This window comes from Parasteatoda tepidariorum, chromosome 1 (assembly GCF_982258835.1).
Source record: "Parasteatoda tepidariorum strain Cologne lab strain chromosome 1, Ptep-v5.0, whole genome shotgun sequence".
NCBI lineage: Eukaryota > Metazoa > Arthropoda > Arachnida > Araneae > Theridiidae > Parasteatoda > Parasteatoda tepidariorum.
Genome location: NC_141755.1, coordinates 93,385,645 through 93,409,383, shown reverse-complemented (window position 1 = coordinate 93,409,383; position 23,739 = coordinate 93,385,645). Strand labels below are relative to the sequence as shown.

At 30.4% G+C, this 23,739-nt stretch overlaps 1 long non-coding RNA gene across 2 annotated transcripts in view; it reads left to right on the top strand.

The window, feature by feature from the left end:
* LOC107441404 (uncharacterized) overlaps window positions 1-23,739 on the top strand; it is a 279,536-nt gene that overhangs the window by 103,069 nt on the left and 152,728 nt on the right. The gene's annotated exons all lie outside the window — the stretch shown is intronic.

The following is a 23,739-nucleotide window of genomic DNA, read 5'->3' as shown; positions in this document are numbered from 1 at the left end:
TGATAAGTTCATGATTCGAACAAGTGGATTAGAATTATTTAAGTAAACTAATACGTTTGATTCGAGTAATTTCATTTGTCGCATTTGTTGAATACAGGTATTTTCTTTAGAACTAAGCAAGAAATAATTTCATATAATATTTTTTCCATGACTACATCATTTTGAAAATAATTCAAAATAATAATTTTTAAGCTGTTATTCTAACCACTTGACTGAAAACAAGCCTATTTGGATCAATTGAAAATTCAAGTCAAATACTACTGATTAAAAACACTGATTCTGTCTTGTTGATATTTGAATAAATTTATTCAAAATTATGATTCGAATCAACTGGGCCTATTCAGCTTAATCAAATTAGCATTTGTATAAAGTCGATTTCAGGATTTGAATCGGTTAGGTGGAATCAGTAATTTGAATTATTTACGTATCTATTATTAATGACTCGGATCAAACCCAAAGATGGATTCATTTCAATACTGATAACAATCAGTTATTCTTATCTGCTGATACAAAATCTACTGACATCAAGTAATCATTTAAACAAGTTGTTTCGAATCGTTTTATCAAACGATATGTTTTGTTCAAATGACTTTAAACATTTTTAAAGGAACTTCATAATAACTCTACTGAACTAGGGCTTGGCGAGAAACTATTTCAAACAATATAACAACACTTTCCCTCTCCACACTTTACCCAGAGGTAAAAATTGATCAGTTCATTAACGCTTGGACAGGCTTTAAACTTTGGTTTGTATTTCTCGCCAAGGGCATGAAAGTAAGTTGCTTCAATTGGCGACTTAATTAGTAAAAAAAAAATTACCGTGGCCACTCCTAAAATGATCAGCACACCTGAAATAGGGCGTGAACAAAGCCGGATGTTGGAATATCTTTGTTTGTTCTTTTTAGAAAAACATTCTATTATATCGATGATTAATATTGGTGCTAATTAGAGATATATTCCGAATTCTGTTTATCATAGTCTCATGAATACTAATAGCAAGATTTTGCTCGCAACTGTAATTGGAATTGAACAGGTTTGTAGGATGAACACAATGTCAACAGCTTTCGAACTGTTCAATAAAGGATGAGCAGGTTTTAAACGATGTGTTACTTATGAAATAACATTTAACAGCTTCTGATTCACGATCTATAATGATAATTTTTCTTATACGTCGGTTTTTTTCCTTTCTAAATCACCTACTCGCAGTTTTTCATCGTAGATTTTAATCTAATTTGTTTTTCGAGATTGAAAAGAAAAATAATTAAACGAATTTAATACCCCTTTTGGTATGATAATATCCTCATTCTGTACGCATGAAATAACCAATTATTTTTCTTATTTAAAATTACACCGAAGTTCTTAATAGTATAAGTATAGAATTTAACTGTTTGATATATACTTTTAAAATATGTTAATGAAACTCAGATGATTGATGAAAATATCTTTTTTTCCCCAAACTACTCATGTGTTTTTACTTGCATTATGTAAACATTTGTGCTTAACTACCACTATAAATATTAAAAATACCAATTCACTAGTATATAAGGCATGTTAACTTAATCTAGAGGTACCCTTTGATAGATGAAGGTCGACATGGTCGATAATTACGCTTTCCTCAATGTTGACCTGCAGACGTGATAAGAACTTGCCAACACCGATGGATGGTCCACACTAAACAGTTGATTTGCCTAAAATGTAGGGCTCAAAAAAAATCTGGTGAAGTAATAAAATCTCCTGGCTAATGAAATATAAAAGAAAAAAAATATGAGCAAAATGATATAAATAATCAAAAAATGAAAAAAAATATAATGTGCAAAATTTATTAATATATTATATATACACCGAAGAGTCATTACATTATGACCACCCTCCATCTATAACAATGGCCTTGCCAAGGTTTTCATGATTTCTCGTCCAGGAACAATGTTTTCACATGTTTTAACAATGGGGCACATCAGGACCCATAAGCCTCATAGAACAATCCCTAACTTCTGTAAGCTACTTGGACATAGTTGCAGACCAGGTTCACCCATTCATGGCAACAGTTTTTCCTGCGGGGGATGGTGTTTACCAACAGGATAATGCACCATGTCATAAGGGTCGAATCATCGAGAAACATTCCAGTGACTTTCGAGTCATGTCATTGCCCCCAAATTCACCTGACCTTAATCCAATAGAGCATTTGTGGTCCTACTTGGAAAACCGAATTCGTGCTGCCACGCTACCCCCTCGCAATGTGAGGGAATTGCAGAACCAGTTGGTGAGCGCTTGGTACCAGATACCTCAGACTACCTATATATTATACCTATATATAATACCAGTATAAATTAACTCGTGGTATTCGTTCATCGAATTCCATCACACACAAAATTCTGGAAGGGGAGTAATGTTGCGTAACTACCACTGTAAATATTAAAAATACCAAATGACTAGTATATAAGACATGTTAACTTGATTCAATCTAGAGGTACCTTTTGATAGATGAACGTTGACATTGTCTGTAATATAATCCCCTCACATTCTTTTTCCATGAACATGAAAGCCTAGTACAGACCAAAGCCGTCCCAACAAGTCGTTTTCATTTGTCGCAATCAGACGCTAGGTTTCTTCATCGATTAATGTACATGGTTTTTAAGTTCTTTTTCCTCAGAATCAATTCATCTGGTGTTTGGTCTTCACCTTTTTCTGTTGTCTGTAAATAAACTTTCCAAAATTCAGCTTCTTAACTGGGTCATCATCATCTTTTATAAAAAGGAGATCTAGCCATTTTGTTCTACATATTTTAATAATTGCAATAATTATGAACTTTGAATAATAATGAGTTGCGAAGCTTAACGCTTTTTTCGAAGTCTGCCGCTAAGGAAAATAAAAATAAGAAACCATAGTTTAAGTGCCTTTTACTTGAAGTAATGCAATGATTTTAAACACTACATATAATCTTGCCGTGAAGATTTATCTGAGCTTTAGAAACAGGCAAATAAAAATATTTTAAATGTTATTAAACTTCTTTAAAAATCACCAATTTCGTGATATTTTCCCACCTAGTTTTTATTTTATTTTAGGTTTTATTTAATTATAATATTATAATAATTATTATTATAAAATTTTTTCTTCTTAATTTGAGAACATTTCAAAGCAAAAAAATTTAAAAATGCAACTTAATGTTTTTCTTATTAATACGTAAGTTAGATTGTATAGCTGAATGGTTTTTAATTGAATACAACTATATGTTGACATTTGTAAGTGCGCATATAATCACCAAATGATGAGGCTTCGCCCCTAATGTCCCTTTATAAGGCTTGCAATCATTATAATTAGTAAAAAAAATAACCTTATAGCAAAAATACTAAAAAAATATTGAATAAAAATTGATATTTTTACTTTCACTTGAATTTCACTTTCAATTGTAACTTTTTTTTTTAATCTTAATAATAATACATTTCAATATTTTATAATACTTTATTGCTATTATTCATCCTGCCAACATTTCATTTTTAAAAAGAAGTAGAAGTAATTTAACCTTATCAGTTTCAACTAATAAGCGTTGGAATTCGGAATTTTTAGTTTTTAATAAGCCTTATTATTTTGAACTAAATTCTGAGAATTGTCATATCCTTGAAACAACCTCCGTGCAGTTTTTCGACATTTTCATCCATTTAAATGCTCATTATTATTCTTACCAAGTAAGCTACTATCCGATCTCAGTCTTATAATAACAATTTAAATAAATAATTAAAAAGTATATATCTCTCCGATCTGTTTAATAATTCGCGATAGAATACCCGAAGGTGGTTTAGAGTAGAAAAAATTATGCTTAATCGAATCACGCTAAATACTAATCAACATTAAGAACGAGAAAGTTTTTAAATTATTTGAATTTATTTTTCTTTAATAACCCACCTCACATACCGAAACATTGCAATTTAACACTCATTATTAGCATGTTCGTTCGGGGACATACTATCGTCTGCCTTTTCGAGCAGAATTTATTGTGAATGTTAGTCCAATTTATAAATATCGTCTGAAATGATCTGTCAAAAGTGATTAATTGGCGGCATTGGCAAATTTGAACCCACCCTCTCTGGGGATTTGTATTTATTTTAATGCGGTTAAAAGGATTCTTTTTATTTCTCACTTTCTCTGAACTAGCTTCTAATTATATTCGATATTCATAAAACAATACGTGGAGATGAATTATAAATCACGACCACATGCAGCGATTGAGGTATTTTTTGATACATTTTTTTAAAAAAAAGAACTTTCACTTCAACTTCATTATTTATTGCTTAACTATTTAAAATATCAACTGTTTTAGTGGTATCTTATAAATGAAAGATAAAAAAAAATGAAACACCATAACGTTATATATTCGAATGTGGTGAAAGAAAAGCGTTCCCAAAGCAGCCGAATGTAGGCCGATGGTTAAGGGTTCGCATCAACGGAATAATTGTGATAGTGCTCTTTGGCCACCTTTACTTCTCAAACAAGCTGGAATCCATTAAGTTGATGCTGGGTGGGCTTCAAGCTACCACAGGGGAAAGTTTTATGTAGACTGAGATAAACTTTGCTAAGCTACCATCACTGGGGGAAAGTTTTATGTAGAGTGACATAAACGTTGTATTTTGATTCGTAAACTATTCAAATTAGCAACCACTTCAAGCTATGGTAGCTTCTCTGTGCTAGCTTGTGGTGTGTTTGCTCAAGCTGTAGTAGCCTCTTCAAGCTACCACTGGGAAAAGTTTTATGTAGACTGACATAAACTTTGCATTTTGATTCCTAAACTATTCAAATTAAGCTATCACTTCAAGAAATGGCAGCTTCTCTGTGGTAGCTTGTGGTGTGTTTGCTCAAGCCTCTTCAAGATACCACTGGGAAAAGTTTTATGTAGACTGACATAAACATTGTATTTTGATTCTTAAAATATTAAAATTAAAATCAATCGTGTAGTTATCTACCCAGAAATTCTAGTTTCTCTCTATATTTAAAATGATAGTAAAATAGATAACATTGAAGTAAGCAGAAGTATTTTTAATATCACCAAAATTTTAAAAGCATGATTGCTTCAATTTTTACGTATATATCCTGGTTGTCAAGATTATTTAAATTTCAATTGAAGATACTAAAAGTAAATTATTTAAGCATAAATTAAGCAACCACTTAACTATTTTTAGGAAAATCTTATGATCTCATTTTAAAATGATAGTAAAATAGATAAATAAATGATAGTAAAATAGATAAAATGATCGTAAAATAGATAACATTGAAGTAAGCAGAAGTATTTTTAATATCACCAGAACTTTAAAACACGATTTCTTCATTTTTATGTATATATCCTGGTTGTCAAAATCATTTAAATTTCAGTTTAAGAAACTAAAAGTAAATTATTAAAGTGTAAAATTAGCTACCACTTAACATGTTTAGGAAATCTTAGGTTCTAATTTCAGTATAACTGGATTCAGATTCACGCAAAATGTTTAGTAAGAACGCAGATGGCTTTTATGGTCACCTGGGTGGCTAAAATCCATGACTGCGATATTTAAAGTCAGAGATTTCTTATTTCAAAAAGTGTATTATTTCAAGAATTTTATAAGTGTTGCTAAACTGCTATTTCATATCGAATTTGTGTTAACCAATATCCAGCTTTCAAATTTTTAACTTAATCCAGAAGACAGGAGAATTTCTGCCATGAAGTTTGAAACAAACAAATCTTAATGAAGTACTTTTTGTGTGAAACTAACTCATATAAGCGTAACGGAGATCTTAAAATCACGCTATAAACTCTCACCGATTCTACCAGCAACACCAGGATCTATCATTTTACATTAGCAGTGTGGTTCAGGAGGCAGGACTACTATCATGTCAGCAGTGTAACTTGTGTAAACCGGGAGTTGTAATTTAACACGAATCAATCAGAAATCACCACTAATAAGTTGTTTTCAGTTATCACACTGAATCCATTGGTCAACTATGAGATGCGATTAACTAATGACCCTAAGAAGAGAGAAGTCCTCAGCACGGGTTACCATAAACAAAAAATTTGATCCTTTAGTAGTCCAAACGTAATAATATCGTTCGTAATATCCTCCACGACGCAGCTTAGTAGGCCGAACGTAGTGACACCTTTTTAATATTTCCTCCACTGCGCAGTTTATGTTCGTTATGTCGGACTAATAAACTGATCCGTGCTAAGACCTTCTCTCTTCTAGAGGGTGTTGGATTAGCAATAAACCATGTATGATGAACTCTAAATTTTAATTTTTTTTAAAATCAACACTTGAACAACTTTCTGTGCTCAAGGCTTTTAGTTTATATTTTAATAATCAAAATTTCAAATCTTTTAAGTGTTTTGGTAGCCACAACCTATATTATTTCTTTTAAAAACAGAATAAGACTGAAACAATTTTACTACCCCTTTTTAATTTCCCAATACCATTATGACGCCACGTGTGCCAGTGGCAGCACCCATTTTTTTTCCAGTTTCAAATACAATAAATAAACACATTAATGGAAAATTAGTCCATAAAATGACTAGTTTCTTATTGATACATTTGAAAAAAAAATTTAGTTCTGAAGTCAGGTACATTGTAGGAATAAAATACTCAAAACTCATAAAAATTGTCTCTTTTTTGATGAAACCGTTACTTGGAAATGATTGATAGAACAGAAGCTTAAAGCAACTTATTAATTAGTGAATGAGTAACAGTGGAATGAGTGAATGAGTACTCAGTCATAGCGAGGAACCAATCCTAAGAAGCTAATTGACAAGCAGGAGCACTAACCCCTGCACCATCCGGACATGCAGAGCAAACGGATTTAAACCAAAATAAAAAATTTTGAGGAACTCCTAGACTGCATTGAGCTGACTCAGGAGTAAGGGGGCAATTTGGCCAAATATTTGAGATCGTTAAAAATCGAGTGATCGAGTGAAAAATTGAAATACAGCTCAAGTTTTATTTCTAAGAAAATTGATGTATTATAAAATCCTAGTATTAGATCAACGGTAATTATGTAGTTATGGAGGAAATTTTGAATTTGGCACGTAAAAATCCTTTTCCATATTTATTTTATTAATAGTTTCGATAAAATTATTTCTCTTAAAATTATTTACCGATACATTTTAATTTGTGTTTAAATTTGCTGACGACTGAACACTACCATGTAATAGAAAAATCAATGCAAGCGACAAAAATTCACAAGAGAAAATTTTATTTATTTCACATTTTTGTATGACAACAAGAACAATATGCATAGATTAGGAAATAAGTTACATATGGCCGGAAAATATTACAAGGGAATTTTTATCGCAAGAAATAAGCTACATATGGCAAGAAATTATGGAAAGAAATAAGCTATATGTGTCAAAAAAAATTTTGCTTATCAGTTTTTTTTTAATTCTATTTTTGCGTGGATTGCATTAGCAAAGTAAGGAAAAATAATTGTCAATCCGCATTTTTTTTAATCTAAATCTAGCACTTTTGTACATTCAATTGGGTATAATATAGCCTACGTCACAGGTTGTGTTGTTCCTACTAAATTTAACCCATGAACGGCATTTTCTGCGAGCCTAACTTCAAGCCACAAATAAACAAACGAAGTGTTCGATCGTTTAAATAGCTGCTCGCCAGATTTTATTGCATTATAAAGAAAAGTTATTGAAACTAAATACAACTAAATAAACAACAACAACTAAAACAAATAACAACAACTACTAATAACAATAACTAAATAAACAGCAACTAAATTCCATTCGTTTAGCATTGCGTCATATGTTGTTCCTACTGAATCGAAGTAGTTGTGTTTTTTTCATATTATACCCAATTGCAGAACAGATGTTGGTAGATCAAATGCATCAGCATTATTTTTACTAAAATTTCGTTTAAATTAGGAGTCGATCGGCCTTTGTAGGGGTCAAGGAACTGGCCTTGCATCAGAAAGGTTCTAGGTTCGAATCCCTGGTAAGGCATGGATGCTCTTTCCTTCTCTGTACTATCTGTCCTTACTGTGGGAGCAACGTTGGCCCACCTAATATGGTGCCCCTGAAAGAGTACCCAACAAATCTGCCCTTCAGATACCTGTATGACGAAAGGTCATTCTCCAGGTGGTCATTGGAAAAAAAAATGGATTATCAGGAGTAGTATTACGATTTGGAAAAGATTGAGATCAAGGGCCTTGATAGTTTCAATAATATTATAATTTCTATCATTTCTTCATATTTACACTCACACTTTGTGAAGTTGAATAAAAATTAATTAACTGATTTATTATTATTAATTAACAGATTGCATACATAGATACATATTCCTCTTAAAGTATAGGACTTCTAGTATAGGTCCGGATCTTACTCTACTTGTTGCCAGATATACTGCCTCTCTCTATGTCTTTCCTATTGTTTCTAGTTCACTTATTATAATCGTTCTGCGCCAGATATGTTCAGGTCTCCCTCTTTTTCTATTGCTTAGAGGGTCAAAAACTTGTTTTACTTTAAATTTTTCAGGTTTACGTAGAACATGACCAATCCATTTCTATTCACGTTTTTTAATTTCTAATTCAACTGGTTTCTGGTTAGTTTTTCTACGGGGTAGCTTTTTTTTAAATTGCGTTACAAATTTTATGAAACTACTTGATATGTAAGATTCTTCTTAAACTGCTGTGGATAAATACTTCAAGCTTTTTCATATTATTTTTTTTGCAGGGCCATGCTTCAGATCCAAAATAGGACAGATTTTGCATTAGTATCGAAAATTCTAATTTTTGTTAAGTTTGTTATGTTAGAAAGACATTAGGAATGATTAAATATACACATAAATTCATGAAATAATAAAAATTAAAGAACTAGAAAATATGTAATGCTACAATGACATGACAATAGCTGAAATTAATAATTCATTAAAGTATGGAATAAAACGAGTTATTGTATAGCGATGTCAGATAAAGTATCTAATATATCTGGCATTAATAATTATACACTCAAATTGGCAGGGACTTTTCAATTATTTGGACTGTTCCTTTATCGAAGTTTGTCCTTTTCTGTTTTAAGCATCTAAGTAAGATCTTAAAAGAAAGAAAAGAATTGCCTATTACAACAGCCCGATGGAGGCGTTGCCGAACGCTTTAACTAATTAGCGGGCTAATGGGACGCTCGCATGCCTGGATTTTCTTCGATGGGCGTGGCAGCATTTTCCAGCTAAACGCTGTTTCACCCTTTAATTAGGTGGCTTTTCATTTTCCACCAAATAACAGTGGACACTCTTTCCCAGAATTCTGTGCCTATGTGACCCTCAAGACGCGGGGACATTTAATTACTGCCTCAGAACCTATTATATTAAAGACGAGGGAAAGGGATAATTTCTCCCCTTTTTTTTTCTCTTAAAGGGAAAAGGGGAGGGAATCTTGTAATTATTCTGAAGGACAATGAATTTATCGTGGTGCAAATCCAGCTAAATGCGTCAGAGGGTAAATGGAAATTTGTTTTTAGAATTTATTAGGGGGTAAATATTTTCTCGAATTTAATTTGTTTGCTGTTTTTATTCGAAAAACTAGAGTATATGTTTTTTTTTTTTTTTTTTTTTTTTTTGGTTGTGCGAAATATCTTATTTTCCTTGATATGGAAATCTGTTTTACTAGGATATGACACTAGGTATATCGTAAAATTCTGATATTGGACTAATCAGTTTTAGGGTAAAGTTATCAGTTTCACTATCAGTTTCAGGTGTAAATATTTTATCGAATTCAATTTGTTTGCTGTTTTTATTCGAAAAACTAGATTTCATGCTTTTTCTTTCTTTTTTTCTTATTTTCCGTGACATGGAAATCTGTTTTACCAGGAAATGACACTAAATCTATTGTAAAATTCTGATATCGGACTAATCGATTTTTTATTAATTTTGATCCTTCTTTTGATCCTTCTTGCTATTTATTTTTAGGCAACGTAAACGGTTCCTCTACGTCATATAAGTTATTCTGAAAAAGTGGTTTATGCTGCTTAAGAAAGTGATGTTATCTTCTGTATTTAGAATTTATTCTAGGTTAAATATTTTCTCGAATTTAATTTGGTTGTAATTCTTATTCTAAAAATCAGAGTTACTGTTCCGTGTTTCTTGCTTGAAAAAAAATTTCTTTTAGAAGACTTGGAAAATTGTTTTACAAGAAAATTGATCCAATTGTAACTTAAAATTTTTATAATTTATTTTTTTAATATTTTTGATAAGTTTTATGATTTCTAAATGTTATGCTGTGAAACAGGACGTGCTGTTATGCTGTGATGCAAAACGTGTTGTTATGCTGTGTTATTAAGGGTTACATATCTTCGCTGATTTAATTTCACCCTTTTTCCATTAAAAATACATAACTTGAGTTAAATGGCTTAAAGAAAGAAGAACTCTCGAAGAAATTCTCGTAATTTTATATTTGAAAATATTATAAAGATAATTTTTTATCTTCTGAATTAAAATTTTAATAACGTAAATCCATTCAAATTTTAATAACATTAAATTTAAATTGAAAGTGAGATCAATTAATTTTATCAACATTAGGGATTATTAAAGAATAAAGCTATAAATAAATATTACTTAATTAATTAATTAAACTTAATGTGAGCGAAAATTGCATTTAACCACTGCGGGCTAACCGTAAATAATATTAAAGAATAAATTTGAAAGAATTCCTTAAGGATCTAGTTATAAATAAATGGAAAAATGTCAATTAATTAGTTAAGATTATTTAGCGTAAATAAAAACTATATTTAAGTGGTTGTAATTAAGTCAAGTATAGTGGAAATATTCCCAGACGCGTGCATGTGCTTAATCAAATGAAGGTAAGTTTGTTAGAATATTATCCACGATATTGAACTACTGATCAATAAATTTAATAGACAGATTGAGTTACTGATGGTTTGTACAAATGCTGGTCAAATGGCTCTCCCACTTTAAACAGCCATAATTTTTTAAAAGAAACGTTCGATTATTTATTCTCGAGTTCAATTAAAAACTCAATTTTAACAGGTCTTATTATTATTTGTTATTTATTACCATTTAATTAAAGATTTCCTTTTAAGCAAGATTCCATGGTTTTTCTTTCATATTTTTTAAAAAAAAAATTTTTTGGATTTTTTTCTAAGTAATAGAGCATAAAATTCCATTCGATTAATAATAATTCATTATTTTAATATCGAAATCTCCCTATGGAGATTTTTTTTTATTCTTGAGTAATGAAACATTCTTTTTTGCCCACCTTAGTGGCAAAAAAAGTAGACTAAATCGCTTAGTATGTCGTCCAAAAAGTTGAAAAATGGCCTATCAAATCGGGTTTTTCTTGGCATAAGAAACGAACAGCTTTAATTAGAAACTAAAACATTAGCCATACTTTCCGGCATTTATGATAAAGTATTTCTATAGGAAAAATGGCAACGGAAAAAAGCAGGGATAATATAAAAAAGAAAAATCCCGACTCTGTGGGTGTATGAGAAACAACACCGGGTGCGTAAAAGACTTTATTAATTAATAACTTACTTGGTATCAGAAAGAAAAAAGTTTAAAAAAAATCCCCATTTTTCCCCTAACCCCAAGGGATTTTTTTTTCCTTTTCACGCCCTTAATATATGGGCATTGTCGAAACTTTAGCAATAGGTAAGGTGGCAGGGGGGATCTCTTTTTTTTTTGAAAAAAATTTTTAACAAATATATTTCTAAACAAAAGAGTTTTTAGTTTTAGCTAAAAAAAGGTTTTTTTTTTCACTTTCAATTTTCACGCGAGTGATTCAAACAAAAACGTTGCTAATGAATATTTTTCTTTAAGGTAATCGCTTAATCTTATCGTTAACTCCAGCATTTTGCGTCTGAAGTGAGTATCCCTACTTTCCCCTACTTTTCCCTTTTATCCTTCATAAACAGAATTTTTTTTTTTTTATCCAAAAAGGTAATACGCGTAAACAATGATAAGCTCTTGGAATTTTCTAAAGAATAGTTTTCCTTTATATTTTTTTTTCTTTACCCTCAGGCGTCTGAAAGCCATTGTTTTTACTAAGTTTGGAAATTGAATTTTTAAAATTCTTTAAAGATATTTTTTTTCTTCTTTTTTTTTGTAACTAATTTTCCCTCAGTAATCCTTAAAACTTGGTGCATCGTTAATACACCTTTGGGTTAGGTATAAAACTGAATTTTAAAATGTAATGTTTACAATGAAATATAAATAGCGATTAAATTTGTTTTGCGATTAGAAATAGGTTTGAGCTTATTACTAAAATTCGTATGCTTTAGTATTCTAAAACATAAAAATAAAGAATAAACTTAGGTTAAATGAGAAACTAATACTTACTTTTAAAAATAAACTGATAGTTATTTTTATGTTGAAGCAATTATCGTTCATGCTATAATTTTTGCTATACACAATGTATTGTAAAGATCTAGAATAAAATTATTACTCTAGAAATTATATTTTGTTATTCTAGATAGATTTTTAGTTAAAATATAATAGTAAAAGGGTGTCAGTCTCTCTTTTAAATCCAGAGCCATGCGAGCATGTACCTGAAATTTTAACTTACTAATTATTTTTCAATTCTGAATTAGCAATTTTTTAAAAATTCTTTCAATATAAATAATTGTACTTTTTCCCTAAGCAAGTAATGATCGTACATGTGAAAGTCCTTCAGTATTTCTTACTTCCACAATTTAGACATAGATTTGAAGGGGAACGAAAATTTCTCCAGCTCTTCGTACCCCTGTTATTTATTGCTCAGCGATCAACCTCAGGTTTCGCGATTTTATAGATTTTACGGGTACGATGGGTTTTAGCGGCTTTCGATGCTCTGACCATTGGACTACAGCACTGACACGTATGATTAGATTTTGAACGTGCCATGAACCGAACGTACCATGTATGTACGTGTATTTCTGGTGAAAATAAAATACTTCATATCGTCTCTGATCTTAAAATTTTTTATAGTAGTCCCTTAGAAACCTTTTCAAGGTGCTGATCAATTTTTGCTAACTTCCTGCTGTTGATATGCTGAAGATTTTGAACAGCTATTTGTCTTTACCGATGATAGTGTATTGTTATTGCGATTTTTATGCTTAAAAGTACATATAAACAGCATTTCATTATTGAAATAATTTTTCCTACAGATCTTTGTGTATTAACAGTTTTTAAATTTTCCTCAATTTAAAAATGCTTTTTGACGTAGCTTTCACAAGTTAGCAAAAGTTGATGGGAAATTAAAATTTTGCGGTAAAAACTTTTGCATTAATTTACTAGAAATTACTTAGCAGCATTACAGATCAATCACCAGTTTCTAGAATATCACCTGTAACCTGATGTACAACCATTTCTCGCTTTTGTTTACAACAAGAGTAATTGCTGTAACGCTTACAGCGGCATCTAAAACTTTTCCCCTCCTTTCTTTCAACATCAACTTCCATTTTAGAAAGACGAAAGGATGTGATACGTGCGGTTTACAGGAATTTGCTCTATATTCCACCGGTATCACCCACAAAACGCTGTGTAACGTGGAGGTAGTGGGTTTGAATCGCACTTTAACCCTGGATCGTGCTGTCTTTCTCTGAATTTCGCTATCTGTTCTTTTATAGCGGCATCTAAAACTTTTCTCCTCTTTTCTTTCATCTTCAACTTTCATTTCCGACAGACGAAAAGATGCTATACGTGAGGTTTACAGGATTTTACTCCATGTCCTACCGGTATCACCTACAAAACGCTGCGTAGAGCGGGTTTGAATCTCACTGTAACCCTGGAAATGCATGTCTTTCTTCATGCTGTCTTTTTTTAAATTGTGCTATCAGTTCTTTTACTTGAAATACGCCGTACTTACATATACTTACATAAGCCGTACTTACATATACTTCCATAAGCTGTACTTACACATGCCTGCATATCTATGAATTCCAATAAATGAAATAAATTTACATAGTATTGTTCGGTTTTTTGATTGAAGATTTTTAGAGTTTACTAAGAAGTGTTTTCCTTGTAAATTTACTAAAAAATTAACTTAATGAACGCACTAAATTCTTCTTGGTAAACATACCAGTGAAGTGCCGTAATGCCACTAACAGTTTCTTGGCATGCTTACTAAGAAAGTCTATGTGATCTTCACTAAATTTAATTGTGTAATATTATTTGAAGGGAAACTAAGTGGATTAGTAGAAAAACTTATGAAACTCTAATTCTCTGAAAGATTTTCTAGTTATATTAGAATATTTTTACAGTAAACTTGTATAAAATCAGTAAAATAGTCATAAAAGTTTTTCGAATAAAAATCCTAGTGGTTAAATTAAAATACAAATAAGTGAAAAGCACCCAATTAGTTATAGCGAAAAACGTAGTCACCAAGTTCGTTTGTACTAAGACCTCTCAATTTTCCATCAAACACGTTGTGAATTTCTTAGTTTTAATTAAATCATCTCAAATCCAAAGAAAGGTATCTAGTCGCAGATAATTATTTTAGATATTGCTTAGTAGTTTCGAACTTTAAGTTTAACGAGCATTGTGGTTTAAAAAAAAAAAGCAAATCATTTTGAATTTTGAGTCAGCCTGGACGAGAATTAAGTTACGACTCTTGTAGTTTTTTTCTGATAATTATTTTCTTCTCTCGTATCTCGAAACAGTTTCGTATATTCTTCGATATTAATTAAAAACAATTTTCTTCTAATATATCCCTGGTACTTTCTTTCGAGCCTTCAATCTTCATTTGCATCATTTTTTTTTTTTTTTGTCTTTACCTCCTTTTGTTCTGTCCAAAAAAGGTTCTTTCATTATCATTCTATTTTTTTTTCTTCTCTCACTCAACTATTTTCCCCCTTGTCGCATTTTTTCTTTCGACATTCCTCCAATAAAAAGTATGGTAACAAGCGAGGCAGATAATGTGTTTGAAAGAAGAAGAAAAATTAAACGTAAACCAAACTTGTGGCTTTTTTTTAAAAAAGGGGTATAAAGAAATTTTATGCCCGCGTCTCCTATATCATTAATTTGATTAATTCTGGTCAAAATAAAATTTGGAATGTAGAGAAAAATGGAATATTCAAAATAGACAACTATTTTGATAATTTTTGCTATAGATCTATATACATGTAATAAGTTGAATATTTTAAAATTAAAAAAAAAGAAAGAAAATTCGCTATACCTTTGAAATATACTGTAAATGTCTACCATTAAATTAGTATGCACACTTCTGAGTTTAGTGAGTGAATTTAAAAATAGTATATTTCTCTATAGTCTTGAAATATAGTTTCTGAAGTAAATAAAATTTGGAATGTAGAGAAAAATGGAATATTCAAAATAGACAACTATTTTGATAATTTATGCTGTAGATTTATATGCATGCAATAAATTGAATATTCTGAAGTTTAAAAAAAAAAAATTCGCTATACCTTTGAAATATACTGTAAATGTCTACCATTAGAATTTAGTATGCACAGTTCTGAGTTTAGTGAGTGAATTTAAAAAAAATTATATTTCTCCATAGTCTTGAAATATAATTTCTAAAGTAATTGTTTAATATCTTGATTTTGTTGAGGTTAGGGCGAAAAATTTGGGAAATGTAAATCTGTATAATTTTGATATACAATGTCGATATACTTATAGTTTAGTGTCTGGTATTGTATTTACAACGTTGAGTTTAGTATGTGAATTTAAAAAGTATAAACCTCTATAACTTTGAAATATAATGTCCATATACTTATAGTTTGACGTCTGGTGTAATATCTACAACGCTGAGTTTAGTGTGCAAATTTTAAAAAGCATAAATTTCTATACCTTTAACATATAATGTCTTTATTCTAATAGTTTGATATCAGGTGCAGTATCTGCAATGCCGAGTTCAGTCTGCAAATTTGAAAAGTATAAATTTCTATACTTTTGAAATATAAGAGTCTGAGTTTAGTGCGCGAATTTGAAAAGTATAAATCTCTGTACCTTTGAAATATTATGATACTTATAGTAAGGTGATGTAGCATCAGAAACTCTGAGTTTAGGGGGTAAATCTGAAAAGTATAAATTTCTATAACTTTAGAAATATAATGCATACATTTGAACTCCTGTATTTATGATGTATGACGAATAACATTGAAAAATTCGAATTGTTTTGAATACCAAAATTTAATGGTTGATCTTAACAGTTTAGATTCTTTGAATCTGAAATATTAATCGAGTTAAATGTGTAGGGGGTGTTTAGCGTTGATGCGATTCTATTGACTAGATAACTGCTCACATTTACCAGAAGTCACATGAAAATAATTGCAGGTCGAAAAGACAATGTAAGGAACTTTTTTCATCGTCAATGATATAAAAATTTTGATAAGAAAAGTTTTGGTTCCTATTTCACTGGTTTTATTCTATTGTTTCTAATTGCTTCAGTTTTGATTTTAGGTTGTATGTTTAAACACTTTTCTTAGAAATTGTTTTAAGTTAAAACAAGTTTGTGTGCCATTTGTTCAATTGAATGTAAAGATGTTTAGAATGCAAAAATTGTAAAAATCTTCTAAAAATTATGAAAAGGAAGCAAATAAAAAAATTTATATTATATAGGAAACTATAAATCGCAAACAAGTTTATTTTAGCTATAAATCTGAATCAAGTTAATAATTCTTAAATACTTTTCTGATTAAAAAAAACTTTTAATTCGAATGTAAAAGGAAGTATGATTTTTTTTTTACAAAATTAGGTTGAAAACTTTTTTTTGTTGTTTAGAAATACAATAAAAGCTTTGGTAATAGCCATTTATAGAAGGTTATGTTTTCAGACTAAATGGACAGGACGTATTCTGCCGTGCAATTGAAAGAACAACTTAGGTGGTTCATGAGAGATTGAAATACACGATGGATTGAGGTTCACGATAGATTTCTCAAGAAAATTGGCTTAGTAATTATTTTCTTTCTATGTTAATGATATCGATGCTAAAATAAAATTTCAGAAAACTAATAAAACAAAATTTATTTCTGAAAAAAGACTTTTTAATAATTAGCTTACACAAAAATGCCAAATAAATAAAAATCTCAATTTTGAAATTTTTGTCGCTTACGTTGATTATTCTATCGCTTGACAGTATTAAGGTTTTATGTAACGCAACCAAACATTAAAAATTTTTTAATGCATTATTCCAAAATGAATTTAAAAAATTAAATTTCAGTGAATTAATTACAAAATCGATAAAAACTTAAGCTTATATTTTTTCCCTTAAATCCACTTGCAACTTCTAATTTTAAATAAGTCAAAGTCTCAAAAAAAAGTTATCTGTTTCGATGAAAACAGATAAAAAAGAATCCAAATCACGATTTAAATTTAAAAGTGTGCAATTTCGAACACTCACCGTATAGTGTTTCGCTAAAATTAATTTCCTTCCTTAAAAATCCGGGTTTTCCGAAATCCACAATTCTCTTACCAACCTTGCTTAAAATTTAATCCTGCTGACAGAAACGAATTTGATGATCCACCCCTTATGCAAAAAAAAGAAGGAAAAAAAACTGTACCCAAGTTTTATTAGAAAAGCGTCGTTGGCAAAGAGCTTGATGAAGAAAGAGCTTATGAACGCAGAGGTACGCTGTTTTAATTAGTCCCTGATAGGCAGGAAAAATACATCACGGGCATTAAAAAAATAAAACGGATGGTTCCTTTCCCCACAAGGTAATAAAAAACAAAAAAAAGTATATATATATATGATGAAAAAGCTTGTCAGTCAGGCATATGAGGGGCGGGGGAAATAAAAGAGTGTAGAGTAAAATTTCCCAAACTGCTCCGCTGTAGCAGAACCTTCATTTTACTTCAACTCATAATCTGCTTTTTAACGTTTAATTTCGGGTACATGCTATAGAATGAGTGGTGTATAATCTCTACTTGAGTTGCTGTCATCTTGTTGGAATTTGTTTTACTGCGGTATATGCAAAATATGCAGATTTTTCTTTTACCTTTCCTCGGCTAAGTGTAATCATTCGCTTGAAGGTGCAGTTTTCGTGCCCTTAATTTTAATGAGGTTTGGGCTAGAAGCCGAAAAAGATGTTTTTAGTTTTTTTTTTCACCGTTATGTTCCCTTTTTTTTTTTCTTGTTTCATAAAGAATGTAACTAATTCTGGAAATTGCAAAAATGAGCGAAGCAGTAGGAAAAACTGGTGTTAGTTGAGCTAGTTTAATCGCTTGTGAGAATTTGTTGCTATAAAGTGGAAAAGAATTGAGAAGAATGATAAATGGAGAATCTATTAGTTGTAATGAGTTTCATTTATTATTTTAGCTAAATTTAAGATTTGGATTTGGTTAAGTTATTTGAAAGTCTTAAGTTAATTGTAATAATGTATTTGAGTAATCAAACTAGTTATATTGATTACAAATTAATTATAATAAACTATTATAACTAAATTTCGTAAAAATTTAATTTAGTCTCGAAACCGCAAAAATGATAGAATCAGTAGAAAAATTGGTGTTAGCTGAGCTAGCTTAATCACTTGGGAGAATTTGTTGCCATAAAGTGGAAAAGAATTGAAAAGAATGATAAATGGAGAATCTATTAATTGTAATGAGTCTCATTTATTATTTTAGCTAAATTTAAGATTTGGATTTGGTTAAGTCATTTAAAAATCTTAAGTTAATTGTAATAATGTATTTGAGTAATCTAACTAGTTATATTGACAACAAATTAATTATAATGAACTATTATAACTAAATTTCGTAAAAATTTAATTTAGTCTCGAAACCGCAAAAATGATAGAATCAGTAGAAAAATTGTTGTGTGCTGAGCTAGCTTAATCGCTTGGGAGAATTTGTTGCCATAAAGTGGAAAAGAATTGAGAAGAATGATAAATGAAGAATCTACTAGTTGTAATGAGTCTCATTTATTATTTTAAAGATTTAGATAGAAAAAGTTATCTAGCTTAATTTATTTGCATTTGTTACAAATTTAACTAGTCAAATCTACATATTTCACAACGTTTAAACATTGAAAAATCGAAATAAAACCTAAATTAATTCGATACCTGCAAGCCACTTAGTGTGGGTATTTCTACCCTGATTGGTTGTTGAAACGCGGCATTCATTTATGTTAGCAACTGTTCTTTCCATTCAATTTCAAGTAAGCCAAGTCCCCCTAGTATCAATTCTCTTATGTGACACATTCTATATTCTTTCACTATATATATTTCTTTCTTGATGCAAAGGCAGGTCCGAAGTAGAATGTAAAAAAAACTAATTATTCGTCAAAGTTTTTGATTAATAAAACAATAATATATTACTGTTATAATAAAAACTAATAATAAAATAGACAAATAACATAAACAAGTTAGTGAAGGACGTTGGCGAGAAAGAATTATATTTCAATTAATTCGTTGTGCGATACGCACTGTATTTCTTGACTTCACGCAAATTAAAATTCTAACTTATGTGGAGAAATTTAATTCAACTTTAACACGCCGGTTTACTTATAAATGATCAGCTGGTGCTGACGTCATAGATCACATGTTGGATATTTGTGACTTTCTTCATCTTGAAATGCAAGTACCTAATTCTCATGATCTACTCGTAAAGCTATTAAAAACAATTATTATCGCATTTTATTCTGATAATTTTGACCATTTAAATTAAGTATTCTAATGCTTTCAAATTTGATAATAATTTTTTTTAAAATTGTTATCTTTTTTTTAAAAAAATGAGTAGATTCCCAGCTTGTGTCGCAATTTGACTGAAAATAAATTCTTATAAACTATCGTTTGCATATATATATGCATTATATAATCTATACATAATAATAAAAGCGGCTGTGTGTGTGTGTGTGTGTCTGTAATCACAATATATCGCCCCAGAAGCCTCGCCCAGGCACGAAACTCGGCACATAATTGTGTTTTGACATAATGAAGAAGTATTTTTTTTCTTTTTTAAAAATTTGGATTAGTTATTTAGTTATCAGTCATTTTGTAAGTCTATGCTTTTCGTCTGCTTTTTCGTCTTCAAAGAGCCATATTCAAAAAACTATTAAAAAATGCATATACTTTTCCCCACTCTTATAAATGTATGCTAATGCGAACCTTACAATTGAAATATTAATTTTCGACAACTTAAACCAATGATATACGAAGGAATTAATAATTTAATTGTAAAGTTCGCATTAGTTTACATTTATTAAAGTGGAGAAAAGTTTAACTTTTGTATTAAAAATGTGGCAACATATTCGATACGTAAATAGAACGCTTCGCTTTGATATATTTGTCGCTGTTCATAATTGTTATAATAAGTTTTTCTTCTTCTTTCCACTCTCTATTTTTTTTTTCTTAAGCGAAGACGATAATTTTTGTAGCGATATTGTAGTACTTTGTACAACTAAAAATTCTTTTCACAACACTTTAAAAATATTTACTTTATTTTCTTTATATATACAGAGAACAGTCGGCAAAGAATTCGATTAGGTTGAAAAACATTTTGCTAAAAAGGAACGAATTCCAAAAGAAAAAATAAGCAATTTAAAGAATAAAAATGCTGATGCCAGCCAATTTTTTGAAAGTTAACTTAGAAATAACAAACCAAACGATGTTAAATAACAAACCAAACGATGTTAACAAAATGACGTAGAAAGCGCAACTAGATCAAAATTATACAAGCACAACTAGATCAAATTATAATACCTGAGTGCTTGACGTAACAGATATAGAAATAGAATTTGATACCATAAAAAATTATATAGAAATAGAAATTGATACCATAAAAAATTTATTCGTTTTCGTGTTCTTTTCATGTATTTAGCATTTTAGTTTTTTATTTCTTAAGCGTTGTAGCTATATAATTTCAAACATCCTCAAGAGCTATAACACATCTGCAGCAGAACTGGATATGAAGACAAAATTGCAGGACAGGAACACTTTATCTATACATAATAATAAAAGCGGCTGTGTGTCTGTCTGTAATCACAATATATCGCCCCAGAAGCCTCGCCCAGGCACGAAACTTGACACAAAATTGTGTTTTGACATAATGAAGAAGTATTTTTTTTCTTTTTCAAAAATTTGGATTAGTTTTTTAGTTATCAGTCATTTTGTAAGAAAATCTATGCTTTTTCGTCTTCAAATAAGAGCCATATTAAAAAAACTATTAAAAAATGCATATCTCTTATAAATGTATGCTAATGCGAGCCTTACAATTGAAATATTAAATTTCGACAACTTAAACCAATAATGTACGAAGAAATTAATAATTTAATTGCAAGGTTCGCATTTGTTTACATTTATCAAAGTGGAGAAAAGTTTAACTTTTGTATTAAAAATGTGGCAACATATTCCATACGTAAATAGAACGCTTTGCTTTGATTTATTTGTCGCTGTTCATAATTGTTATAATAAGTTTTTCTTCTTCTTTCCACGCTCTATTTTTTTTTTTCTTAAGCGAAGACGATAATTTTTGTAGCAATGTAGAAATAGAAATTGATACCATAAAAAATTATATAGAAATAGAAATTGATATCATAAAAAAATAATTCGTTTTTGGGGTAGACTATATTTGAGGGTGCCCCCGCCAAGTTGTGATCGAGGTTGATCGCCAAGCTGAGCGATGTTGAAAACCAATCGTTATTCTGATTGGTTTAGATTTTAATCGTGATTCTGATTGGTTAAGAATTTAGCGTTGTTTTTAAATGTAATTTCAGAGATCCGTTAGTTCTACTTTGGATACTGGCTGGTAAGGTTACTCTTGCTTCTGGTACTAAAAATGAATACTGTCAATAAGACAAATCTTAAGTTTCTGTACGATTTGAATAACAAAGGAAAAAAAGTAGTGATTGACTGGTGTATGAATGAAGGTTTAATTAGTAATAGATATAAATGTCCTGTTTGTGGGAAAGATGTCTCTGGTTGAACGTAAAGATTGATCAGATGGATTTGAATGGGTCGTGTGAAAGGTTCAAATGCTCCCAACATAAAAAGATCTATTAGAAAGGGATCGTAGTTTAGACAGTACCTAACTGCAATTAGAGAATTCTGTGCACCAAAATCTGAAGATATTCAAGCTTAATGAAGAAGTGAGTTATTTTTCTCTTTTTCTTTCTGTGCTTACTCCATTAATTTTTGTTTCGATTCAAAATGCATTTTAGTGGGTTTATTAATTTTGATTCTATTCTGTTCACTGCAATTTTAAAAAGCTTTGTTTAAATTTTCAATTGTTTCATTGAAATATCACTATGTTTTGGCCGCTATTCCTGTTACCACGGAGTTCTGGCAACCAAGTAAGACGCCAAACATAAGTCGCCGATTTCGCCAAGGGGAACCCTCAAGTATTTTTTCCCCCGTTTTTGTGTTCTTTTCATGCATTTAGCATTTTAGTTTTTTTTCTTGAGCGTTGTAGCCATATAATATATAAAATAGGAATTTAATTGTTTTTGAAGGAACGATCACACTTACCTTGGATCTCTTTGGTGTTTCTAATCTTTATTTTAACAGTTTTTATTACATGTAATTAGTTATTTCAGAAAGTCTCAGTTTGCAGGTAAGCACTTAGATTTTAATACTGAAGTTTCATGATTTGCTTTCATAGTATGTTCTAAAGTATTCGTTGACTTCTTAAAAACCCGATTACTGACATGCATACCTGCCAACTTTTAATCCTTTCAAGGATGAATTTCCCCAATGGTAGTAATATGGAATTGAAAAGTTCAATTTCAGGTATAGTTCGTTCACCAGAAGTTGAGACTTGGCTCCACCTCCTGGGACGCAGAGTTCATTTTAGCGCGGGAGTTAGAAGAGAAACATCTCCGTTGTTGAAATTGAGACAACCCTTAATTTGTGCCAAACACGAAAAGTGAATTCTTTTTCACTTACTTTGCATTATCATCTGCTAATATACCTTTTGTTACACTAGCTAATTAAATATAGTTTAAATTTAAAAACTGTTGTTCTCCCAGCGAAATGTCTCATAAAGGACAAACTATTCACTCAAAAGAAAGAAATATCATAAAAAATAGTGTAAAATATCATCAAATTTATGAAATATTCATTGCTAAAAAAATGCACATAAAGTTTGCGAAATAAATATTTTTGCCGAACGATCGCCAAATAGCAACATTGTTCAGGATTGCTCACAACCTTCTCCCAAAAATAGTGAAATAGTATCGTCGCATACCACGTGATGAAGGCGGAGCCAAGTGCCAACTCCTGGTGAACGAGCTATAGAAACATACGCTGTATTTTGAACAAGTTTATGACAACTAGCGCAACTGTGTTACAAATTTATATATACGCTTTTTTTTAAAAAAAAATTATAAATTAAGTTAATAAATGCAAGAAATCAATAGGAAGCTTACATTTTGTTACCACATTAAATATAGTAATACAATTTTACGCCAAATGCGTAAAAGTTGGCAGGTATGGACATGGCAGAACCGCCTTCCAAAAAATTTTGTATTTTGTCAAAGAAAAGGATATTAAGAGATTCTCAAAGAAGAAGAAGGGCCCAAGAAACATCTGTGGAACGTCAAGAAGGATGGAACATGACCAAATTTCGACAAGCAATTCTAGAGCCCAAGAAGTATCAGAGAAACGTCAAAGAAGATTAGAAGAGGTTTTCACCTATTGACCAATGATGATATCGAAAGCAACTTTTGTATTATACTTTTACAATTTCTGAGGCCTTTTTTTTTTAAAAAAAAAAAGCAAGTCTCCACCTGATATTTATATTATAGGTTAGATTACCATAGGCCTTAGGTTACCATAAGCCTTATGTTACCATACCAAAGTTACATCTTCAAACATCCTCAAGAGCTATAACACATCTGCAA